Source organism: Papio anubis, chromosome 6, assembly GCF_008728515.1.
Source record: "Papio anubis isolate 15944 chromosome 6, Panubis1.0, whole genome shotgun sequence".
NCBI lineage: Eukaryota > Metazoa > Chordata > Mammalia > Primates > Cercopithecidae > Papio > Papio anubis.
In genome coordinates, this window is record NC_044981.1 from 102,266,325 (window position 1) to 102,289,295 (window position 22,971).

At 40.9% G+C, this 22,971-nt stretch overlaps 1 pseudogene; it reads right to left on the reverse strand.

The window, feature by feature from the left end:
- Window positions 1-11,787: 11,787 nt before the first annotated feature.
- On the reverse strand, window positions 11,788-13,190 carry LOC110743020 (annotated as a pseudogene).
- Between the last annotated feature and the right edge of the window lie 9,781 nt (window positions 13,191-22,971).

Sequence of the window (22,971 nt, forward strand, 5' to 3'; positions counted from 1 at the left end):
GCATCATCCTTCTGGCCACTGGATTCCCAGATATTTGATTAAACATTATTCTGGCTGTGTCTGTGAGGGTGTTTCCGGATGGCATCCACATTTGAATTAGTAAAATGAATAAAACAAATTACCCTTATCAACGTAGGTGGGCCTCATCCAACCTGTTGAAAGCCTAAATAGAACAACAGGAACAGTAAAGGAGAGTTCATTCTCTCTACCTGATGATCTTTAAGCTAGGACGTTGATCCTCTTTTGCCTTCAGACTTGCACTCAGACTGGAACTTACAACATCTGCTCTCTTAGGTCTCAGGCCTTCGGACCCAGGCTAGAACTATACCATCGTTTTTGCTGGGCCTCCACCTTGTGACCACAGATCTTTGGGATTTCTTAGTCTTCATAATCACCTAAGCCAGTTCCTTAATTCTTTATAATAAATATCTTTTTATATAATACATATATATGATATGTATAAATAGAATATATATAATATGTGATATGTAGAGAATATATATTTAGGCATATAATATATGTATATAATAGATAAAATAGTATAGATTAATACATAATATATTTATATAATGTATTATATATGAATATATATGAATATACATTATATAGAGAGAATATAGAATATATAGAATATACCATACATTCTATATATACACATATTCAATATATACACATGGAAAACTAGAGTTGGAAAACTCTAATACAATGACTCAAATGTATACAAATCAAATCAACTCCAAACAAGACTAAGTGTAAGCATATTTTGTTCCAGGCTTTGTAGTTCTCCATACGGAGCTGTAGAACTTGGCTCTGCTTTGATTTTTTACCCCTAATCTTTAGCAAAATGTTGAACGAGAAACTGGAGGTGTCTGAATGAACTGCACATTCATCCCCATCTCTCTCATCTGTCACAAATCCATTCCATCAACTCCCCACAGCATAAAATCCTCATAACAGTTAATCCTCTTCAGCCCAAAGAGAACCTCATGATCCATATGTAAAATACAGTCTCATTTTGTTTTTCTTTTCCCTGTTTAATTACTCACTTCATTTAGTTTTATTTTTCTCTTTCTCATTGGGAAAAGACAACTTTGTATTTGGGTAAATTAGTCTGAGGTCTAATGATAAAGGAAAAACATTTCTCTTTGACATTTATTACTATGATGAAAATTTCCAAATGTGCTCCAACCCATTAATATTTATTTTTTATTACAAACAAGCTCAGATCTTTTCTCTCATTAAGCACCTAAGATAATCCCATTTTCCTGCCAAAATAATTCCTGTTGGTTTTCTGTTTAAGCCATTGCTGAGAGAAGCAGCTGCCAGTATCAAAAGGAAACAGGTGGCCTTGGGAACATGCTTGCTCAGAGGAGTCGGTGTGTGTGCATCCAAGGAAACTCTATTGCATTACTCTCAGCTGCTACATGTTGTACGTTTTCACAGGTTTTGTGTTTTTGTCTCTTTTTTCCCCAGGATGTCCTTTCCCACCATTCCAGAATCCATCACAGCTGATTCCAGTTCATGCATCGTTCTTCCAACCTGGAAGTGCCTCCTGGGGTTTTTCCTGATGGATCACTTTTCCTAATGGGAACTACTAATGGCTTTCCTTTCCAGCACTACATTTTGACAACCAGATGAAAGCAGTGTCCATGAGATGTGAAAATATTTCTTTTCAGAGGCCTCTAAGCCACTTCATCTGGCACATCAGACCTGCCTCTGCGCATATGAAGGAACAGGAAAGATTCCATTTTCTCATCCCATAAAAAATTACACAAAAACTCCAAGACTATGCGTGGCTATGTAATGTAGTCAATCATTTTCTTTCCTTTCCTCTTTATTTTTTCTTAATGTCTGCTCACATCTACTTCAGTTGTGGACTTGTTCTATTACGAAGCCTTCCTTTTTTTAATATAAGGACTTGATATACATTATACTTTGGAAATGGAAGAACTTCTATGTAAAATGAGAATCAACTGGGAGTAATACTTGTTTCTCACCCAACTAATGTGGTTTAGTAGATTTTGTGCCACTACAGGATTTTCTACCATAAATCCTGTCACCCTAGACTGGCTTTCTGGCAAAGTCTAAACAATTAATGACATTTAATGTATTGTAGCTCACATGGACACGTTAGGGATTGCCACCAGTTTGAGAAATGGTTATAAAATTAAGTTTATCTAATGTGACAGTTGCTTTCAATAACCACTCATTTCCCACTGTTTACATTGGCTGCTAGTTCCCAAATATGATCCAGACATGGTTGGTGGTAATTAGCAAAATCTGTTAGCCATTTTGTATTTTTTATGTGATTCTTTATCTCAAGGCAGTTTCTTTCCTGTCAGAAAAAGAGCACGACAATCCTAGGCATCATGAAATCCAGTGTCTCCATTTTACAGAGGGCTACTGAGGCTGGAGGACGTTTTAATGTTGGATAATCAAGTAAAGATGGCACCATAACATTTGTGCACAGCCTTAACCATTTTCTTTCATCTGATCTTCACAAAAATCCCATGAAGTTGTGCAGGATCCGGATTTTTTTTTTAATCTCATGAAGTAGGTAAGATGACTGCTATCATCATCTTAGCATGATGGAGGAGGAGGAGGAGGAGGAAAAGGGATGGGAAAGAAAAAAGCAAAGACAGTGAGAGAAGGGTTTTTCCATACTACCCCTCTCACCTTTCCAAATGCCTACTGTAAAAGCATTGCCTTTTGTCCAGCATTTTTCTCATCAAAAAATTAACTAAGTGTCTTCTACTGTATTAGCTGTTGTATCCAGCTAAGGGTATGAACATCAGCTAAAGCAGACTTTAAATTAGAGTGCTTGGAAGCATTAGCTGCCAGGTGTTTCACCAGCTGACAAACAGGGATGATTTCAAAATCAATGTGAATAATTTCCAATCATTTCCTTAAAAATTACTTTCCATCTACACATTGCATAGTGTTCTGAAAAGTGGTGTGTTTCACTCTGTTCTGTTCTGCCAGCAAAACCCTGAAACCTGCATCCTGCTCATCTATGAGGGCTGTTTAATTTGATGTGACTATCTGCATGTCTTTGAGTTTGGGCTCTCCTCCTAACCCAGGCTAACTGCCTGCTCCATCCCCAAGGATCCTGCTCTCCTTCCACCATTGTTACCTTCTTTGTACCTTCTTTGTTACCCAAATTAATTTCTTTTTTTTCTTTTTTTTTTTTTAAAAAAAAAAAAAACCAGTCTCACTCTGTCACCCAGGCTGGAGTGCAATAGCCTGATCATGGCTCACTGCAGCCTCGACCTCCCCAGGCTGAGGTGATCCTCCCACGTCAGCTTCCTGAGTGAATTTTTTTTGAGACAGAGTTTCACTCTTACTGCCCAGGCTGGAGTGCAGTGGCACAATCTCAGCTCACTGCAATCTCCGCCTCCCAGGTTCAAGCAATTCTCCTGCCTCAGCCTCCCAAGTAGCTGGGATTATAGGTGCCCGCCACCGTGCCTGGCTACTTTTTGTATTTTTAGTAGAGATGGGGTTTCACCATGCTGGCCAGGCTGATCTGGAACTCCTGACCTCAGGTGATCCACCCGCCTCAGCCTCCCAAAGTGCTGGGATTACAGGCATGAGCCACCATGCCTGGCTTTTTTTTTTTTTTTTTTTTTTGGAGAGATGAGGTTTTACTACGTTGCCCAAGCTGGTCTCAAACTTCCAGGCTTAAGCAATATACCTACCTCAGCTTCCCCAAGTGCTGGAGTTACCAGGTGTGAACCACTGCACCCAGCCTGAGATTTACGCACTTTAGAAATTAGTTTTGGGGCTGGTCACAATAGTTCATGCCTGGTAACCCCAGAACTTTGGGGGCCAAGGCAGGCAGATTCCTTGAGTCCAGGAGTTCGAGACCAGCCTGGGCAACATAGCAAGACCTTGTCTCTACAAAAAATACAAAAATTAGCCAGGCATGGTGGCACAACTGTAGTCTGAGCTACTCGGGAGGCTGAAGTGGGAAGATCACCTCAGCCTGGGGAGGTCGAGGCTGCAGTGAGCCATGATTAGGCTATTGCACTCCAGCCTGGGCAACAAAGTGAGACCCTGTCTCCAAAACACAAACAAACAAACAAAAAACATGAATCTCTAGGGTGTTTTTTGTTTTTCAAAGAATCTTACTGCTTATGATAAAATACATGGTGTTCACCTTTTTCTTATAATTGTAGACTGTCAAAATTGGAATAGAACTCAGAGTTTTTCTGCAGTAGCCCCTACTTTCCGCAGTAGCCCCTCAAGTTAAACAAGCCCAGTGATAGGGAATTCGCTGCTTTCCAACACAGCCCAGTTCCTCTTCATAACACATTGTTTTTTATTAGTCTTTCCGTCACTGGGCTTTTATTAGTCTTCTCTGTATCTACTCTGATTAATTAGTTGGGACTATACAAAAAGAAGGTTTATTCTCTTAGTCTTCTCCCCACACACAAAGTAGAAGACTTTTTCAAGATTAAGTAGATATTTTAAAATATACTTACTAGCATAACCCATAGTAGTATAATGTCCAATGAGTCTAAAAATAACAAAAGTGTATGTGTGCATCGCTGTGTGTGTGTAAAACCAAGTTTAGGTGATTTTTACTGGACTTTATTTTTTAATATTAATAATAGTATTGAATGATTCAAAAATGAAAAAAAATTAAAAGGCCATATAGTGAGAAGTCTTATCCTTATTTCTGTCATTCATCCATATAATTCTTCCCATCTCCCCTTTAAACAGGAAGGCACCATTACTAGTTTCTTGTGTGTCCTTCCAGAGACTTTTTATACACACAAATACAAATATATATTATGCTTCCCTTCTTAAATAACCATAAACATATCATGCACAGTTTTTTAAGAAGAAGTGATTCTTTTTTATAGATACATAATATTCCATGATACAGATATGCCCTAAGAGATTTAGCCAATCCACTATTAGTGGACACATATGTCATGTCCTATTTCTACTGTTACAAAATGTGCAACAATAACTAACATTGTATAGACATTTTGCATATGCCCAGTGATATCTATAGACTAAGCTCTTTAAAGTGAGTTGTTGCATCAAAAAGGACATGCATTTCAAATTTTGATTGGTATTGCCAAGTTGCCCTCCATATCAATTTACATTTCACCAACAATATAAAGGAAGGCCTTGTCAACCCAGTGTTTTATCAAATATCTGGATTTTTGCCTATCTGATGTGCGAAAATGGTATTTAAGTATAAATTTGTGTGTCTCTTATTATGAATGATGTAGAACATTTCTTTTAAAATATTTAACAACAATTTGTATTTCCTTTGCTGTGAATTCCAGACATTGTCCCACCTTTCTTCTGAGTGCTTGTTTACTTTTCTTATTGATTCATAGAAATCAATATGTTAAGGAGGTTATTCTATTATCTGTGACATGAGTTGCAGATATTTTTTCCAGCTTGTCATTTGTCTCCAGACTTGAATCTATCATTTTAAAATAATTTTAAGAGATTTTTGCCCTATTTTGATGTATTAAAATAATTTTCTATGTTCTTTTCTAGTCTTGTTATTATTTACTCTTTTTTTAAAAATCACCTTTGAGCTTTTTAAAGAAGTGTGAGGTATGGGTACAAATGTATTTTCTTCCAGAGAGTTACTCTGTTGTCCCTAACAGTGATGATTATATCTCTTCTGTTAAGGGAGGAGACCGCCCCTCATATTGTCTTATGCCCAATTTCTGCCTCCAAATAAAGAAGTAAAAACTAAAAGGCAGAAATGAAATCCACAGGCAGACAGCCCGGCGCCGCGCTCTGAGCCTCGTTAAAGATTGACCCCTGACCTAACCGGTTATGTTATCTATAGATTCCAGACATTGTATGGAAAAGCATTGTGAAAATCCCTGTCCTGCTCTGTTCCGTTCTGATTACCGGTGCATGCAGCCCCCAGTCACGTACTCCCTGGTTGCTCAATCGATCACGACCCTCTCACGCAGACCCCCTTAGAGTTGTAAGCCATCATAAGGGACAGGAATTGCTCACCCGGGGAGCTCGGTTCTTGAAGACGTGAGTGTTGCCGAAGCTCCCGGCCGAATAAAACCCTTCCTTCTTTAACTCGCTGTCTGAGGGGTTTTGTCTGCAGCTTGTCCTGCTACACTGTGAACTTTATTTAAACTATTATAACATAGAACAAGGGCAGATGAACTACGTTATGAGGGACAAATTTGACTGACAGCTTGTCTTTACACAGTGTTACTGGAACATAGCTTGCCCATTTGTTTATGTCATGTTAGGCTGCTTTTGCACTACATGGGGCAGAGTTGAGTAGTTGCAAGAGACAGTTTGGTCTGCAAAGCCTGAAATATTTAACTTTCTGGCTCTTAACAGGGAAAGTTTGCTAACTCCTAGTACTGAAGAAGAACAAGGAGAAGAGGAGGAGGAAAAAGAGAAAGAAAAAGAATGGAGGAGAAGAAGGAAAAAGGAAGGAGGAATAGCGCAGGGAGGAAAAGAAAGAAGGGAAAAGAAGAAGACATTCTGAAAATAAATTGGATTCTCTTGGCACAAATGTGTGGAGAAAAAAAAAATATTCCTTAGGAGAAAGAAATGAACTGAGATGGTGGGTTTATTTTCCTCTTTTAATAGTCTTCTCCCTTGGTAGGGCCCGAGGTGATTTGTTTTGGTTTTATATTGTGCTGTGATCCACCTCATAAAGCCCACAAATCTCTCCTCATTTTTTCTGCCAGGCTAGGCCAGAAGTCTCTCCAGAGGTTCCAAGTCTCATGCTTGTTCATGTACTTAATGAGGTGTAGGATGGTCTCAGGGGACCCCTTGGAATGTGGGAAACGAGTTCCTTTTTTCAAAACACATCGCTTTAGGGGTACTACCACCTTTCAAATCTCCTGTCTTTTAGGACTGACAAGAAACCCTTCTAAACTGACTTTTTAAAATTATTTTTTAAATATGTTGTAACAAGACTCCCAAAATTTTTTTCCCAGAAAGTATAGTGTTTCTTCCTTCTCCATATCCATCAAAGGATTTCCCATTCCAGTGTCACAGTGGGTTCCACGAGCATTTTAATGATCCAGCTGTTTTCCCTTTTCTGATACACTGCAGTTTTCTACAAGTTACTGAATAATCTCATTAAGCCCTTCCAATCAGCTTGAGCATGCTTCACCTTCTTTTGAGGCAGCTGAAAAGTACCCATTATTAAAAGGCAAAAATTCTTCTAACTGCATGAAGGAAAAGACTGCAAAAGGAAGTGCAGGATAAAGTTATTTTTATATCATAGCCACACTACAGTGAAAAAGTCTAAAATACCTCACAAATATTTAATTCACTTTTTATTATCATTATTTCAGAGTTATGTTCAATTCTAAACTCCAAACTTTAGGAGGCGTGTGGAGAACTTAAACAGTCCATACATTACTAAAATACTAGCAATAAACATCATATATGAAGAATGCATATTTTTCAAAACACCTTTACATACACTATTCTATTTGATTCTCAGGACAATCAAATGGATATGACTATATCCATTTCGCAGAGAAAGAAACTGAGTCACAGATAATTTATTTCATTTTTATTTAAATTTATTTATTCATTTTTATATAGTTGATGAATTCACATTATTCAAAATTCCAAAAGTACATAAAGGTGTATGGTGAAAAAAACTCCCCTCCACTTCTCACCTCTATCCACCCAATTTCCCTTCCTAGAGGAAACTGCTATTTCTTATTTCTAACATATATCCTCCTGGAGATATTGTATGCTTAGTACAGATGGCTATACATGAGTTTTCTTCTTTTTATATAATATGTTAATATAGTCGTTGTTCTGAACCCAGATTTTTTAAACTTAATATATCCTGGAGATCTTTCATATGAGTATATAGTGAATTTCCACTTTGTTTATGACTTCTTAATATTTGATTGTATAAACTTGTACTTTATTTAAACAGTCTTATATTGATGTATTTTTTTTCTTTTAAGAGGCAAGGTCTCACTCTGTCATCCAGGCTGGAGTGCAGGTGTGTGATCATAGCTCACTGCAGCACCAAACCCCTGGGCTCAAGGAATCCTCCCATCTCAGCCTCCTGAGCAGGTGGAACTTCAGGCATGTGCCACCATGCCCAGCTAATGTTTAAAAATTTTTTGTAGAGATGAGGTATTGCTATGTTGCCCAGGCTTCTCTCAAGTGATCCTGCCACCTTGGCCTCCCAAAGTTCTGGGATTACAGGTGTGGGCCACCATGCCAGCCTGTTGAATCATTTCTGTGTTGGAGTTGTAGGGTCAAAAAATATGTGCATTTAAAATTTTGAGAAGTATTGTGAAATTTTCTCCAAGATTAGACAGAGATTTTAGGTGACATAGCCAAGACTGAATAGCTAATTTTTAATGGATGTAAAGTTACAACAAATGTTTTCTAACCAGTAAAATAGGGGATGTGAAGAATGGCATAATTGCGTATTTTAGGGGCCACTAATCCTTTGTGAAATAGATTTAATTGAGGCATCTGCAAGAGAAGAGAGGAGTTACCTCTCTTGTTGATTCCATTGTTCTTCATTGCCTTCTGTATTTTGCTCCCTGAACCCTAGGGCCAAGTGATGAATTAACTTCAGCAGACCTAGATGAGTTTACCTCCCGTCAGCCCCTCCTTGTCATAGACTACTGAGATGTGGACTCCTCTGCCTGCACCGAAAAGTTGAAGTCTTAACGTCATCTACCTCAATAAAATAGAACGCTAAGAAGAGAAGGGGAATTAATTGATGAAGACTTTCAAAGATTTTAAAAAGGTCATCAACATACTCTACTGGCAAGTTATACCTCTGTACAACGCTTGCGAGCCCGATAAGCCGCTGTCCATGGTGCTGACAACATCCCTATGGCCTGAGGCATGATTGCTTTTCCTATTTCTAGGGCGTTAGGAATCGTATACAAACTCTCCTAGGCATTCTGAACCAGGGGAGAAAGGAGGAAACAAAGGAAAACAAGAGGGGCAAAGGGACAAGGGCTACTTAGAGAGGCAGAATATTTGTGAGGTTGGATAAAGAAGAGAGATTTGTCTAGGACTGGTATTGTTTACAAATCATGATAGATACTAGCGTATAATTCTGCCCCCTTCATGATGAGAAGAGGGTCATATGTACTTTACTTTATGCTTTCCATTTGTTATATGCATATTCCCTGAGGGTTTAAAGAAAAATACGGTTATAAAAAGGACGATGGAAAGAGTTATGTGGAATTCCTTGAGTGGACAATTTTAGGAATAAGATGGATTGCCATCTGCCTGAGCCGGTTTAACTGTAATTCTGCCAAAGGCTGGAAATAGACTGGATAACCTCCTGAGACCCTCACAATATTTGAAGTTAGGACTTCAATGAAAACATTTATCCTACTCTTGCTCTTTATCTCTGTTTGAGCTTCAGAGCACACTGGATTTAAACTAAAGTAACATCACAGGCTATACTGATTATTTTGTCTTATCTAAAGTCAGTTGCCTTCAAGTGTTGTCTTAATACACACGAGAAGTTAATAACTTTTTCAACCTGTCACTACTTTCCCTAGCAGCACAAGAAGATAATACAGAATGTGAATTCAATAAATTCCATTTACTCCTCAGTGCTGTGCTGGAACCAAACAATCTTCCATTCACACGATTAAGTCTGAAAAATATTTATATTTTGGCATAAAAAAAGAAACATTTGAATTTATATAAAGTTTAAGTATAAAAATATAACTGTGGGCCAGGCGTGGTGGCTCATGCCTGTCATCCCATCACTTTGGGAGGCTAAGGTGGGTGGATCACCTGAGGTCAGGAGTTCGAGACCAGCCTGACCAACATGACAAAACCCTGTCCCTACTAAAAATACGAGAATTAGCTGGGCGTGGTGGCACATGCCTGTAGCCCCAGCTACTCGGGAGGCTGAGGCAGGAGAATCGCTTGAACCCAGGAGGCGGAGGTTGCAGTGAGCTGAGATTGCACCACGGCACTCCAGCCTGGGCAACAGAGAAAGATTCTTTGCCAAAAAAACAAAACAAAAAAAAAAACAAACAAATAAGACCTGTATTTACATTTTTTATACTTGGTTTTGTTTTTATTTTTTAAATGGTAGATTTTCAAATTGGAGAGAACATATAATATTGGAGATTAGGCCAGAGATTTCATAAGTTCTAGAATGTATCGTCCAATATTTTAAATGGCCTCATTGGCAATGCAGTTGGCTTTGTAGACCTGGCTGTTATTATAATTATTGTCGCTATAGGGATACATAGGTTTCAAGTTGTCTGGGCTTGGGGTGCACTTATCTATGAGCAATAAAGCAACATCCAGATGTCAGGTCACCAGACATAGTCCTCAGAGGCCCCTATTAGTGTATTCGCCTTCATATAGGGTGAGATCTACCCACAGGTCATGGGGAAGGGAATCTATTCTCCCCAAGGGTTATCTAATTCTGCCTGTGGGCACTGACTCATAATGCATCTGATATTCTAAACTTAAGGAGTGTCTTCACATTTTATTAAATTTCTCTATTTCAGAGCTGTGACTTAGCTCCAGTGTAAAATCCATGTGAGAAAAAGAAACATTTAAGGAAAATGATATTGTCCTTTCTTATAGATCATTGGTTCGCAACATTTTTTCCTTACATGCAGCTAACAGAGAGACCATTTCTCATTACACTGCAGTGATTCTCCACCAAAGTCTGAGTGGGAAAGGCAGAAGGGCAAGTCTCTTTCTGCTCTACCCAGAGAGGCTTATCAAAATGGGGGAAGGGTGAACTCTATAAAGCTCTGCAATTTCCAATATGTCCTCCTGGCTTGATAGCTTCCATATGTCCTTTCTTCATCCTTTCTCTGCACCAGAAGGCTAACAAGCACCACCAGACTCCCTGTGCCTGCCCTTAGCTTCTAGTTGAATTCAGTCAATGAAAAGTACCAGCAAGAGATCAGAGGGAGTGGGTGGAAAGTTAAAGGTATTTATTTCCTTGGCTCTCTGTGGGGGTACCACAGGCTGGATTCATCTCTTGACTAAAAGTCACTACTCCTGTCCAAGAGCCTTCTCTGCTCAGTCTCTGTCTCCAAGTTCTCTTCTGGTGATGGCATCTTCTCTTTATCCCTTTCAAACCTAGGAGAGTAACAGTATCCCTTGTTACTAGCCCCACAGAACTGCACAATTCCTTATGGTTTCCCTGCATCCTACATATATCTTTGTAAAGAGTCCCTTTATCAACTCAAATTACCTTCTCTTTCCTGCAAGGATCCTCACTAATACAATCTCCACCTCCCATCCCCCTCAAAAAACAAAACAAAACAAAAAAACCTTACTCTGTAAAATCTAAATACTACAATTTAGGCTTTTGTTGAAGAAAAATATATAAATTACCTATATGAATAATATTTATCTATCTTTCAGAAACCATGGTTAAATATGTGGCTCAATATTTCTTGTGTAATTAACTACATGATAGTTTTGAAGTTAAATATTTTTAAAACTTAAAATATTTTATCCCAAGGAACTTATCTCTCTGTTTGCAAATAATGAGAATTCTCTAGTTTATAGCCTATAACCTATGCCATCATAGCTTGACTACTAGGAAGCTTACAGAGAAATTTATACATAAGTCAGGGTAAAACATTAGCTTAGATTTTGCTCTACTTATTTCTCCTTCCTTCGATATAGAATTTAATGTTCTATTTTCATTTTAATGGTCATGTTAAACATGTCTTTAATTCCAACTGTTTTGAAGTTAGAAAGTCCATATGTCACACATAAATGTTTGTTATACTTCTTAATGATTATTCATTGTGTTCCCAGTTATATTGATGTGGAACATTTTTTTTTCCAAGCCAAACTGTATCCAGCTTTATTAAAGATACTTTCCATAAACGATCATGGTATTTCAGGCAGGACATGGGCAGACAATCATTAACAGTATACAACTTTCAAACTCCCTTCTTCAATGGACTACCAAAAATCAGAAAGCCACTATAAAAACCAATGAAGTCTTCATCTGACGCTCTGAACAGGGAACGTTTAGAGTGAGGGTCGACATTTCACATTTAGCATGTTTTTAACAACTTTTCACAAGCCAACCCTGACTTTCAGAAAGTGAAATGAAGATGGCAGAATTTATGTGAAGATCCACAAACTAGAAATGGAACCACTGCTCCTTTTGACAGATGCCATCTCAGCAGCATCACTGGAAAGTCCAGATTGCCTGACACACTGGTAAGCAATGACTGGGGGTCAGGTCCCAACAGATGTCTGGGCTTAAGGGAGTTAAGTCTATGCTGAAAAATAGAAAGGGAGAAGAGGACATAAAAACGAATTTGTTTTTCCATACCACGAGGCTTTTGTGCCAAGAGGCCACGCGCATCAAAGTCAGGGAATCCCTCCTCCTGGGAGCCAAGAGGAAGTCTCTCAAAACCAGAAGGGAAAGGCGTTGTCCCCACATCAATCCAGCTTCAGAGACATTCTGTTAGTGACATATGCCCCTTCCCCCAAAAACAACAATGAGGTGTTCTGTATGCTAACAATATAGCTTAAAAAAAAAAGTAAAACAAAATTCTGCATTTTTACAAAACTTGATAAAAAATAGTATTTCAAACTGTGCAGTCACCATAAGCACACAGTTATCAAAAATCCACACACTTCACTTGGCCTCTCCAGAACCTTCTGCTTTCTGTGCCTGGTCTGTTTTGGCATCTCCATTTTCTGCAGGGTTATTCCTCTCCTTGCCAGCATCAGCTTTTCCCTTTTTCCCTTTGGATACCTTCTCTCCCTTCTTTGCAGGGGCCTTTTCAGGCTTGGGCTCTGGCTTTGGAGGAGCAGGTTTAGCAGACAGCCTCGCAGATCTCTGTGGTTCATCCTTCCCTTTGGCTTTATCTCCTTTAGCATCCCCTTCAGCCTTTCTCTTGGGCATGCTGGCGGTGACAGTGGCGGGACATAGGCGCTGGACGCAGGATGCAGCGCTGAGCAGGCTTGGTTGGTCCAGGGATCGTTCTAGCCTCTTCTTCTTCCAATGTGGGACTTTTTTTTACACTTGAAAAAAGACTCGGCAATAAGGCTCTTCCTATAAGCAAACACTCTAGTCAAAAATTTTCTTTGAAAAAGAAGTCTAAATCGAAATAAAATAGGCGTGTCAGCCAAACATTTGTATCCACACCTCTGATTAATTGAAGTTTTTGTTTCTTCATTAACCATCTATTTTTAATATTTTAAAAGCACACTAACTTAAAAAGCTGTTTCTAGGCCAGGTGCAGTGGCTCATGCCTGTAATTCCAGCACTTTGGGAGGCTAAGCCAGGTGGATCATCTGAGGTCAGGAGTTCGAGACCGGGCAGGCCAACATGGTGAAACCCTGTCTCTACTAAAAATACAAAAATTAGCCGACCGTGATGGTGGCTGCCTGTGAACCCAGCTACTCAGAAAGCTGAGGCACGAGAATCGCTTGAACCTAAGAGGCAGAGTTTGCAGTGAACCAAGATTGCACCACTGCACTCCAGCCTGGGTGACAGAGTGAGACTCTGTCAAAAAAAAAAAAAAAAAAGCTGTTTATAGTGTCCAAACAATATAAACCTATTACTTTATGGTAGAAACCTAACCTGATGATCATGAAAACTTAATAAGAACTTTCACATTTCCCTTGTTACGTTTAAAAATCAGATACAAAAAGTCACCTATAAGAGCCTTCTTAATGAAAACATCAATAGTCTCAAACTGATGACTCTTTAACTGTAACACACTCATTCCCTGGAACATCCTCACCCTTGACATTGGGTGGGCATATGGTATATATTCCATAAATGCTTACTGAATTGAGAAAGGAAATTTATATACATGTATTGAGAAGTGTTTTCAGAAAATGCAACCCTAAAAAACCCATCCTTTAAGTGATTTACATTGCATTTCTGATTACACTTTTTTTTTCGTTTTTTGTTTGTTTGTTTTGTTTTTTTTGAGATGCAGTTTCGCTCTTGTTGCCCAGGCTGGAGTGTAATGGCGCAATCTCAGCTCACCACAACCTCCAACTCCCAGGTTCAAGAGATCCTTCTGCCTCAGCCTCCCGAGTAGCTGGGATTACAGGTGTGCGCCATGATGCCCAGCTAATTTTGTATTTTTAGTAGAGACAGCGTTTCTCCATGTTGGTCAGGCTGTTCTTGAACTCCCGACCTCATATGATCCACCCACTTCGGCCTCCCAAAGTGCTGGGATTACAGGCGTGAGCCACCGGGCCCGGCCTCTTCCACTTTTCTTGTTTCAGCACAGCCGTTGAATTTCCCTCCTCCCATCTGAGAGCATGTGTTCCTGTTTCTTTAGTTGCTTCATAGGGCCTTTACCATTCCTTCTCCTACTTGTAATAGAGCTAACAATTGAGCTAGTTTGGCCAGGCACAGTGGCTCATGCCTGTAATCCCAACACTTTGGGAGGCCAAGGCGGGCAGATCACTTGAGGTCAGGAGTTCGAGACCAGCCTGGCCAACATGGTGAAACCCCATCTCCACTAAAAATACAAAAATTGGCAGATGTGATGGTGCGTGCCTGTAGTCCCAGCTACTCAGGAGGCTGAGGCAGGAGAATTGCTTGAACCTGAGAGGCAGAGGATGTCGTGAGCCGAGATTGTGCCGAGCACTCCAGCCTGGGTGACAGAGCAAGACTTTGAGACTTCAGCTCAAAAAAAAAAAAAACAAAAAAAAACATTGAGCTAGTTAGAGATACAAACATCCAGAATCAGGATGTATCAGTCGCACCATCTCCTCTTCACCATCTCGTACAGTACTCCCCTGAGAAGATACTTGCTTATATATATTGTTTTTAAACTCTGCTTTTGGCTTCACTGGCTTACTAACTTCATTTTCTGTGGATGATTTTCTTAAGATACTATGTATTTTTTAAAAAGTGTTTGTTGGCCAGGCCAGTGGCTCACACCTGTAATCCCAGCATTTTGGGAGGCCGAGGCAGGCAGATCACATGAGGTCAGGAGTTCGAGACCAGCCTGACCAACATGGAGAAACCCCATCTCTACTAAAAATACAAAATTAGCCGGGCATCATGGCGCATGCCTGTAGTCCCAGCTACTCAGGAGGCTGAGGCAGGAGGATCGCTTGAACCCGGGAGGTGGAGGTTGTTGATCACGCCATTGCACTTCAGCCTAGGCAAGAAGAGCAAAACTCCGTCTCAAAAAAAAAAGTTTGTTGATTAACAGTTTGTTAAAATCATAAATGTAATGTAAGTCACTTAAAGGATGGATTTTTTTAGGGATGCATTTTCTGAAAACACTTCTCAATACATGTATATAAATTTCCTTTCTCAATTGAGTAAGCATTTAGAGACCATCCTGGCCAACATGGTGAAACCCTGTCTCTATTAAAAATACAAAAAAAAATTAGCTCAGCATGCTGGCGCGTGCCTGTAGTCCCAGCTACTCAGGAGGCTGAGATGGGAGAATCGCTTGAACTGGGGAGGTGCAGTTTACAGTGAGCCGAGCTCTCACCAATGCACTCCAACCTGGTAACAGAGTGAGACTCCATCTCAAAAAAACAAACAAACAAACAAAAAAAACTGAAAGATTGGCTGGGCACGGTGGCTCACACCTGTAATCCCAGCACTTTGGGAGGCTGGGGCAGATGGATTACCTGAGGTCAGGAGTTCAAGACCAGCCTAGCCAACATGGTGAAACCCTGTCTCTACTAAAAGTAGAAAAATTAGCTGGGCATGGTGGCGGGCACCTGTAGTCCTGGCTACTCAGGAGGCTGAAGCAGGAGAATTGCTTGAACCTGGGAGGCAGAGGTTGCAGTGAGCCAGGATTGTGCCACTGTACTCCAGCCTGGGCAACATAGTGAGACTCTGTCTCATAAAAAAGAAAAAAAAGTCAGAGACAAATATGTACCCTTTATAAACAGGCAAAAACTAAACAATATGTGATTAAATTATTAAGAACAGCAGGGGAATTATTATTACAAAATACAGATAGTGGTAAATACAGATAGTAATACAAACATGATTCACTGCGGCCTCAACCTCCTGGGCTCAAGCAATCCTCCCACCTCAGCCTTCCACGTAGCTAGGACTACAGGCGCATGCCCTCACATCTGGCCAATTTTTAAATTTTTTGTAGAGACAGGTGTCAACATATTGCCAAGGCTGGTCTTGAACTCCTGGACTCAAGCGATCCTCCCACCTCCACCTTTCAAAGTGCTGGGATTACAGACACGAGCCACTGTGCCCGGCCTCATGCTGCACTTTCTAGCTATGCTGGTAATAATAATAATGTTAGTAATGAGGATGATGATAAAAATGACTAGCGTGTGTTCCGTGTTCACAATATACCACTCACAGGTCTACATGCTCTAGGCTCACAGCAAGTCCTGTGCTGTTACCTAGTGTGCCTTACATTACTTAACTAGTAACTGGTGGAGTGGAGATTCTGACAAAGGAAGTCTGGCTCCAGAGCACACGTTCTTAATCACAGCACTCTGTTCTTCTGGACACTCTTGTATTAATTTTCTGAGCCTGCAATAACAAACTACCACTGACTTAGTGGCTTTAAAACAACAGAAATTTATTCTGTCACAGTTACAGAGGCTAAAAATACAAAATCCAGCAGGGCCATGCTCTCTCCAGGGGCTGTAAGGGAAAATTCTTCCTCACCTCTTCCAGCTGCTGGTAGGTTCTTTGGCATTTCTTTATTTTTTTCCTTTGAGATGGAGTCTTGCACTGTTGCCCAGGCTGGAGTGCAATGGTGCAATCTCCGTTCACTGCAGCCTCCACTTCTCGGGTTCAAGTGATTCTCCTGCCTCAGCCTCCCACGTAGCTGGGATTACAGGCGCCCGCCACTATGCCTGATTAATTTTTTGTTGTTGTATTTTTAGTAGAGACGGGGTTTCACCATGTTGGCCAGGCTGGTCTCAAACTCCTGGCCTCAGGAGATCCGCCCGCCCCAGCCTCCCAAAGTGCAGAGATTACAGGCATGAGCCACTGCGCCTGGCCTGCCCTGGCATTTCTGCTTAGGCTGTGGCTGCATCATTTCAACCTCTGCCTCTGTCTCTATATGGCCTTCTCCTGTGTGTGTGTAATCTCCATGTGTCTCACCCTTGTCACCGGACTTGGGACTCATCTGGATAATCTAAGACAAGTTTCTCTTCTCAAAAATCCTTAACTTGCTGGATGCGGTAGCTCATGCCTGTAATCCTAGCATTTTGGGAGGCCAAGGCAAGAGGATCGTTTGAGCTCAGGAGTTCGAGACCAGCCTGGGCAACACATGGAAACCCTGTCTCTACAAAAAAATACAACAGTTAGCCAGGCACAGTGGCTCACGCCTATGGTCCCAGCTACTTGTGGGACTGGGACAAGAGGATCGCTTGAGCCTGGAGGGTGGAGATTACAATGAGCGGAGATTGTGCCACTGCACTCCAGCCTGGGTGACAAAGTGAGTCCCTGTCTCAAAAAAAAAAAAATCCTTAACATAAACACCTTTTTTTGTCATAAGAGGTACTATCCACTCTTTAACTATATAAGTATATTTACATGTTCTGGGCATTCGGATGTGGACATATCTTTTGGGAACCACCATTCAACGCATAAAACTATAAAAAATCAACTGACTTTTGGATATTCCATATAAACCCAGCAAACTGGCTGTATTTTCCTATCAGCTCCAATAAATGTCTGTTGATTCTTTTGAGTTTTCATTCTAGTCAATCACGTCACGTCATCTGTGAATTAGCTAAAACTGCTTTTTTTTTTTTTGTGGAGATTCCGTATTTTATTGTGCATGCTACCCTATTATCATAATTGTCATCACAAACAACAAATGTTTAGTGAGTGTTTACTTGGTAAAAATCACTGTACTCGATAATATGGGGATCAAAAGGATGAAAAGGACATAGTCTCTGCCCTCTCAAAAGCATAATAATTGAGATATGGTTCATATACATGAAAAAATCACCATTAAGCAAAAGGGAACAAGGTTGCAATTACCTTTGCAGTGTGAGTCTTCACTTAAAAGAACTGCTTTTCAGCCAGGCGTGGTGCCTCATGCCTGTAATCCTAGCACTTTGAGAGGCCGAGGCCGCCGGACCACCTGAGGTCAGGCGTTAGAGATCAGCCTGGCCAAAATGGGGAAACCCCATCTCTACTAAAAATATGAAATTAGACAGGCATGGTGGCACATGCCTGTAATCTCAGCTACTCGGGAGGCTGAGGCAGTAGAATCACTTGAACCCGGGAGGCGGAGGTTGTGGTGAGCCGAGATTGGGCCATTGCACTCCAGCCTAGGTAACAAGAGCAAAAGTCTGTCTCAGAAAAAAAAAGAATTGCTTTTCTTTGCCTCAATACATGAGCATGCTGCATTACTCCACATGGGCTATTTCGTCAGGACTCCCTACTCTCCCTCTCCTCTTTTTTTTCTCTCCCTTGTTTTGGACATGCCCAGTCTGTGGTCTGAACCACTCATATTATTAGAAGTCAATGGAAAAGGAAAAGCAAAGCAGGAGAAGCTTGCAGCAGAACAGCAGAGTGAGCAATAGCTATCATTATTCTCTCTACCTGGCAGGGCTTCTTGCCTCTTACATAAAACAGAGATTACTGAGGTTGCAGAAGACTCTGAAATCTTGCTAGGTGTAGTGGTTCATACCTATAATCTCAGCACTTTGGGAGACTGAGGCAGGGAGGAGCATTTGAGTGCAAGAGTTCAAAACCAGCCTGGGCAATATAGTGAGATCCCATCTCTATCAAAAAAATTTAAAAATTAGATGGATGTGGTGGTGTGTACCTATAGTCCCAGCTACTCAGGAGGCTGCATTGGGAGGATTGCTTGAGCCCAAGAGGTCGAGGCTGTAGTGAGCTGTGATGGTCCAACTGTACTTTAGCCTAGGTGACAAAGTAAGACACCATCTCAAAAAAAAGAAGACTAAAAAACAAAAAAAAATCTGAAATCTTTCCCAGAAGCTAATTGCCAGACTGAGAATTCTGCAGGAACATAAGACAAATAAATAATATTGATTTCTTACCCATGAAAAGAATAAAAGATTAAGAAAATTAATAAAAGAAAATGTGACCATAAAATTTGGATTAAGGAGATATTTTTAGCCTTTCAGTTGTTCTCAGACAATTTTGGAGTAGCTTTAATTTAGCTAATCCTTGGATGGATTACTACATAAAAAATTTTAAGTAGTTTAGAGAATAGGGTGTCCAATACAATCTATTTTTGACAAAAAGAAATAGATAGGCACAAAAAGGAATGTCAGCTGTCAGCTACTATCCTAAGTGCTATGATTTTTGTTTTTACTTTCTTCTTCTATGGTAACTGCATTTTCTATATTGAATATATATTACTTTAATAATTTTAAAAATATAATGTTTAGTTGAATTTTAAAATATGTTAACATATGGCCATTGTGCCCATGTCATGCACTCTATAGAAATTATATTAGGCCAGGTGCGGTGGCTCACGCCTATAATCCCAGCACTTTGGGAGGCCGAAGTGGGCAGATCACTTGAGGTCAGAAGTTAGAGACCACCCTGGCCAACACGGTGAAACCCTGTCTCTACTAAAAATATAAAAGTTAGCCGGGTGTGGTGGCATAAGCCTATAATCCCAGCTACTCAGGAGGCTGAGGCAGGGGAATTGCTTGAACTCAGAAGGCAAAGTTTACAGTGAGCCGAGATCGTGCCATTGCACTCCAGCCTGGGCAACAAGAGCGAGACTCCATCTCAAAAAAAAAAGAAAGCATATTTACCACACAATGTCACACCTGTGAACCAGCAGGAGAGAGACCCAGAACTGGGGAGATGGAGGATAAGATCAATCTCTGAAATAGAAAAGAGTAGAATTCCTTTAAAATAACATCCTATACAGAAAGATCATTGGCCAATTATTTTGGTGGGACCAAACTAGCTCCCAAGTTGTTTCTTGAATTATAGGAAGTAATATCTCAGGAAGACATGGACTGAAAAAGAGCTCAGACAAGGATTAGAAGAGGGGACCCCTTGGCCACTCCCGTGCTTTCCTGAGCTTGCATTATTAATTCTATTTCAACCACAGTTTCTTTCCAGTCACTTATCCATGGATCAGGTGGATGTTTTCGTTAAATTAGAAAGCATAACCCATAAATCCACTAAACTGGGCTCACATCAGTTACAAGTGGTCAAAACGCACTGGGGGGCTACAGGAGGGTGCCGCCCACCCCCCTTTGAGTTGAGGCCTCTCCAACAGCACACCTGACACAGGCATCATGGCCCTCAGTTGTACTAGAAGGATCATATTATCTAGTACAATTCACAGGGGTGAGTGCCAGGAGTCAAAACAAACATTGAATATTAGCAAAGCAGAATATTAGCAAAGCAGAATTTACATTTTTAGATAAAATAAATATAAATAGATATTTTAGTATCTTCTTACCGTGCTCCAAAGAAGTGTCAGGGGCCCCACGCTCACATCCCACTTTGGAGAACGCCAGTGAAGAGTAGGAACGGAGGCAAATATTTCAAAAGCTTCAGATAAACGTTTACATAATCCCATCAGCTACTCCACGGGGTAGATCAGGACAGTCTCACTGAAAATGAAGGTTCATAGAAGGAAAGAAAATTGCCACATTCCCATAATTAACCAGGGCACAGTTGAAATCCCAAATGTCCCTGCCTGACCCTGCATCCGGTCCCATCTCACAGGAGGTCCCTGCCAGGTGGGTTGGCCCAGGAAGACTTTGCCTGTGAGGAAGCCCCGAACTGGTTAAACTGCAGGGCAGAAGGCAGGAGCAGACGGAAAGCAATAGGAAGGAGCAGTTGCTGGCTGGGGGAAATGAAGAGTTTGTGGAGATGAAGGGGAACTCCGTGTTTCAGTTATCAGCGAGCCTGTAGGAGGAAGTTCCCAGCACACAGCGAGAAACCAGTAGTCAGGTCAGGTATGCAGATATAGAAGTGGGAGTCATCTGGGTGGAGGTTAAAATCAAAGACATGTAAGAGAAACATGGGCCGGGCACGGTGGCTCATGCCTGTAATCCCAGCATTTTGGGAGGCCGAGGCGGGCGGATTACCTGAGCTCAGGAGTTCGTGACCAGCCTGGGCAACACAGTGAAACTCCGTCTCTACTAAAATACAAAAAATTAGCTGGGCATGACAGCATGCACCTGTAGTCCCAGCTACTTGGGAGGCTGAGGCAGGAGAATTGCTTAAACCAGGGAGACGGAGGTTGCAGTGAGCCGAGATCGCGCCACTGCACCCCAGCCTGGGTGACAGAGCAAGACTCCATCTCAAAAAAAAAAAAAAAAAAAATACTAAAAGTAGCCGGGCATGGTGGCACATGCCTGTAATCCCAGCTACTTGAGAGGCTGAGGCAGGAGAATTGCTTGAATCCAGGAGGCGGAGGTTGCAGTGAGCCGAGATCGTGACACTGCACTCTAGTCTGGGCAACAGAGCAAGACTGTCTCCAAAAAAAAAAGAAACATGAAGAGAAAAGGGAGATGGAGGGAGCCAACAAAGACACATTTATGTGTAACATGGAGTCACTCACAGTTGCAGTAAATCCCCAAAACTAAAACTGGGCTCCAAAACTAAAATAATAGGTCACGCATGAGCACACACATAACATAACTCCAACAGAATTAGCCACAACAAATGCATAAATGTAATTATTCATTCAGCCTCCCCACACAAATCTTACCATTGCTGAATTTTTATCACATGCCTAAAAAAATGAAATACTCAGTAGTGAAAGGTGATCAGTAGCAAAACGATTACCTATAACAGCACTAAATTAAACAAAATTCTAAAAAACAATAGCAGCAACTGAAACCCTGAATGATTAGTCATTTTAGAAACACATGCCTTTGTAGATTGAAATTTTTCACAACAGAAGGAGAGCCTGTTTTTTTTTTCTCAACTAAACAGCAAAACCCATGGATTTTCTGCTTCTCCAGTGAGAGGGTGCTGACCTGGCAGCTGATCCAACAGATCTGAACTGAGGGAGCCATTTACCCACTGCAGAAGGATGTGTTGGCTTTCTTAGGTCATGTGACCACTCCTAACCAGAGACACCAGACAAATTCAGAGTTTTAGAAGACACAGAGTTTTGGCTTTAAATTTGCGGAGCCTTTAAGGAGATTCTGGAGGGCCATCCTAGCAGACAGCAGACTCAGGGGATGTTCTGAATTTTTTGGAACTTACTTTTGTTTATTATCCCAACTCTCAATTGGGGTCACAGCAAATATGAACTGAAGGCACCCAACTCTTTTCCTATTGTGATGCCTGAAATGCCACTATTTTAGAGTTTCCTTTTAGCTCTGGAGACTTGCTTGTTGAAACGTTGCACCTTAATTACATATGACTGTTCATCTGAACTTAGTGAGAGGAAGATCTGGTGGAAAGAATTCCTATGGGACTTCAACATTAGGCAGCCACCCAAAAGTGGTAAACGAAAGAGAGATGGCAAGATGAATCCTGAAGGGAAAGCTAAGAGAGCCTCATAGCAAACTTTCCTACTTACAGTTTTCCTTGAGTCTGGATAATCACTCTAGCTAATGGATTCACCTCTAGCTTATACCTATTCCAAACTATCACTTCTTAGTAGATCAGATAGACTTCTTGGTAAAGACTCAAATGGGGAGAGGTGCTGGCAGGGCTGGAGAAGGCAGTAGTTCTTGCAGCAGAGCTGAAAATAACGCAGTCTCACTAAGCCAGGGGAGACCTCAGACAGCCAACAACACTTGTATCTGTGTTGGCTTCTGTGGCTTCCTTTTAAATGTAATTAATGGATTAGTCCTTCTCCCTTCTGTCTCTCTTCCTGATTCTGAGCATCTAATGAAGAAATGAACATGGCTAGGAACTGACTGGCTTTGTGCTAAATCCTAAGGTCCCTAAGGGATCTTTGAGGCACAGAACCCACCTCCACCAATGGTGGCTTTTGAGAGGTTTGATTCAGTTACCAGGTATTTAGGAGGATCTCACTAAAACCAGGAATTCTGTGTCATATAGTACACTGTTGTAAATGCTCTGTAATTTGTTGGAAATTGTGTCAGCAC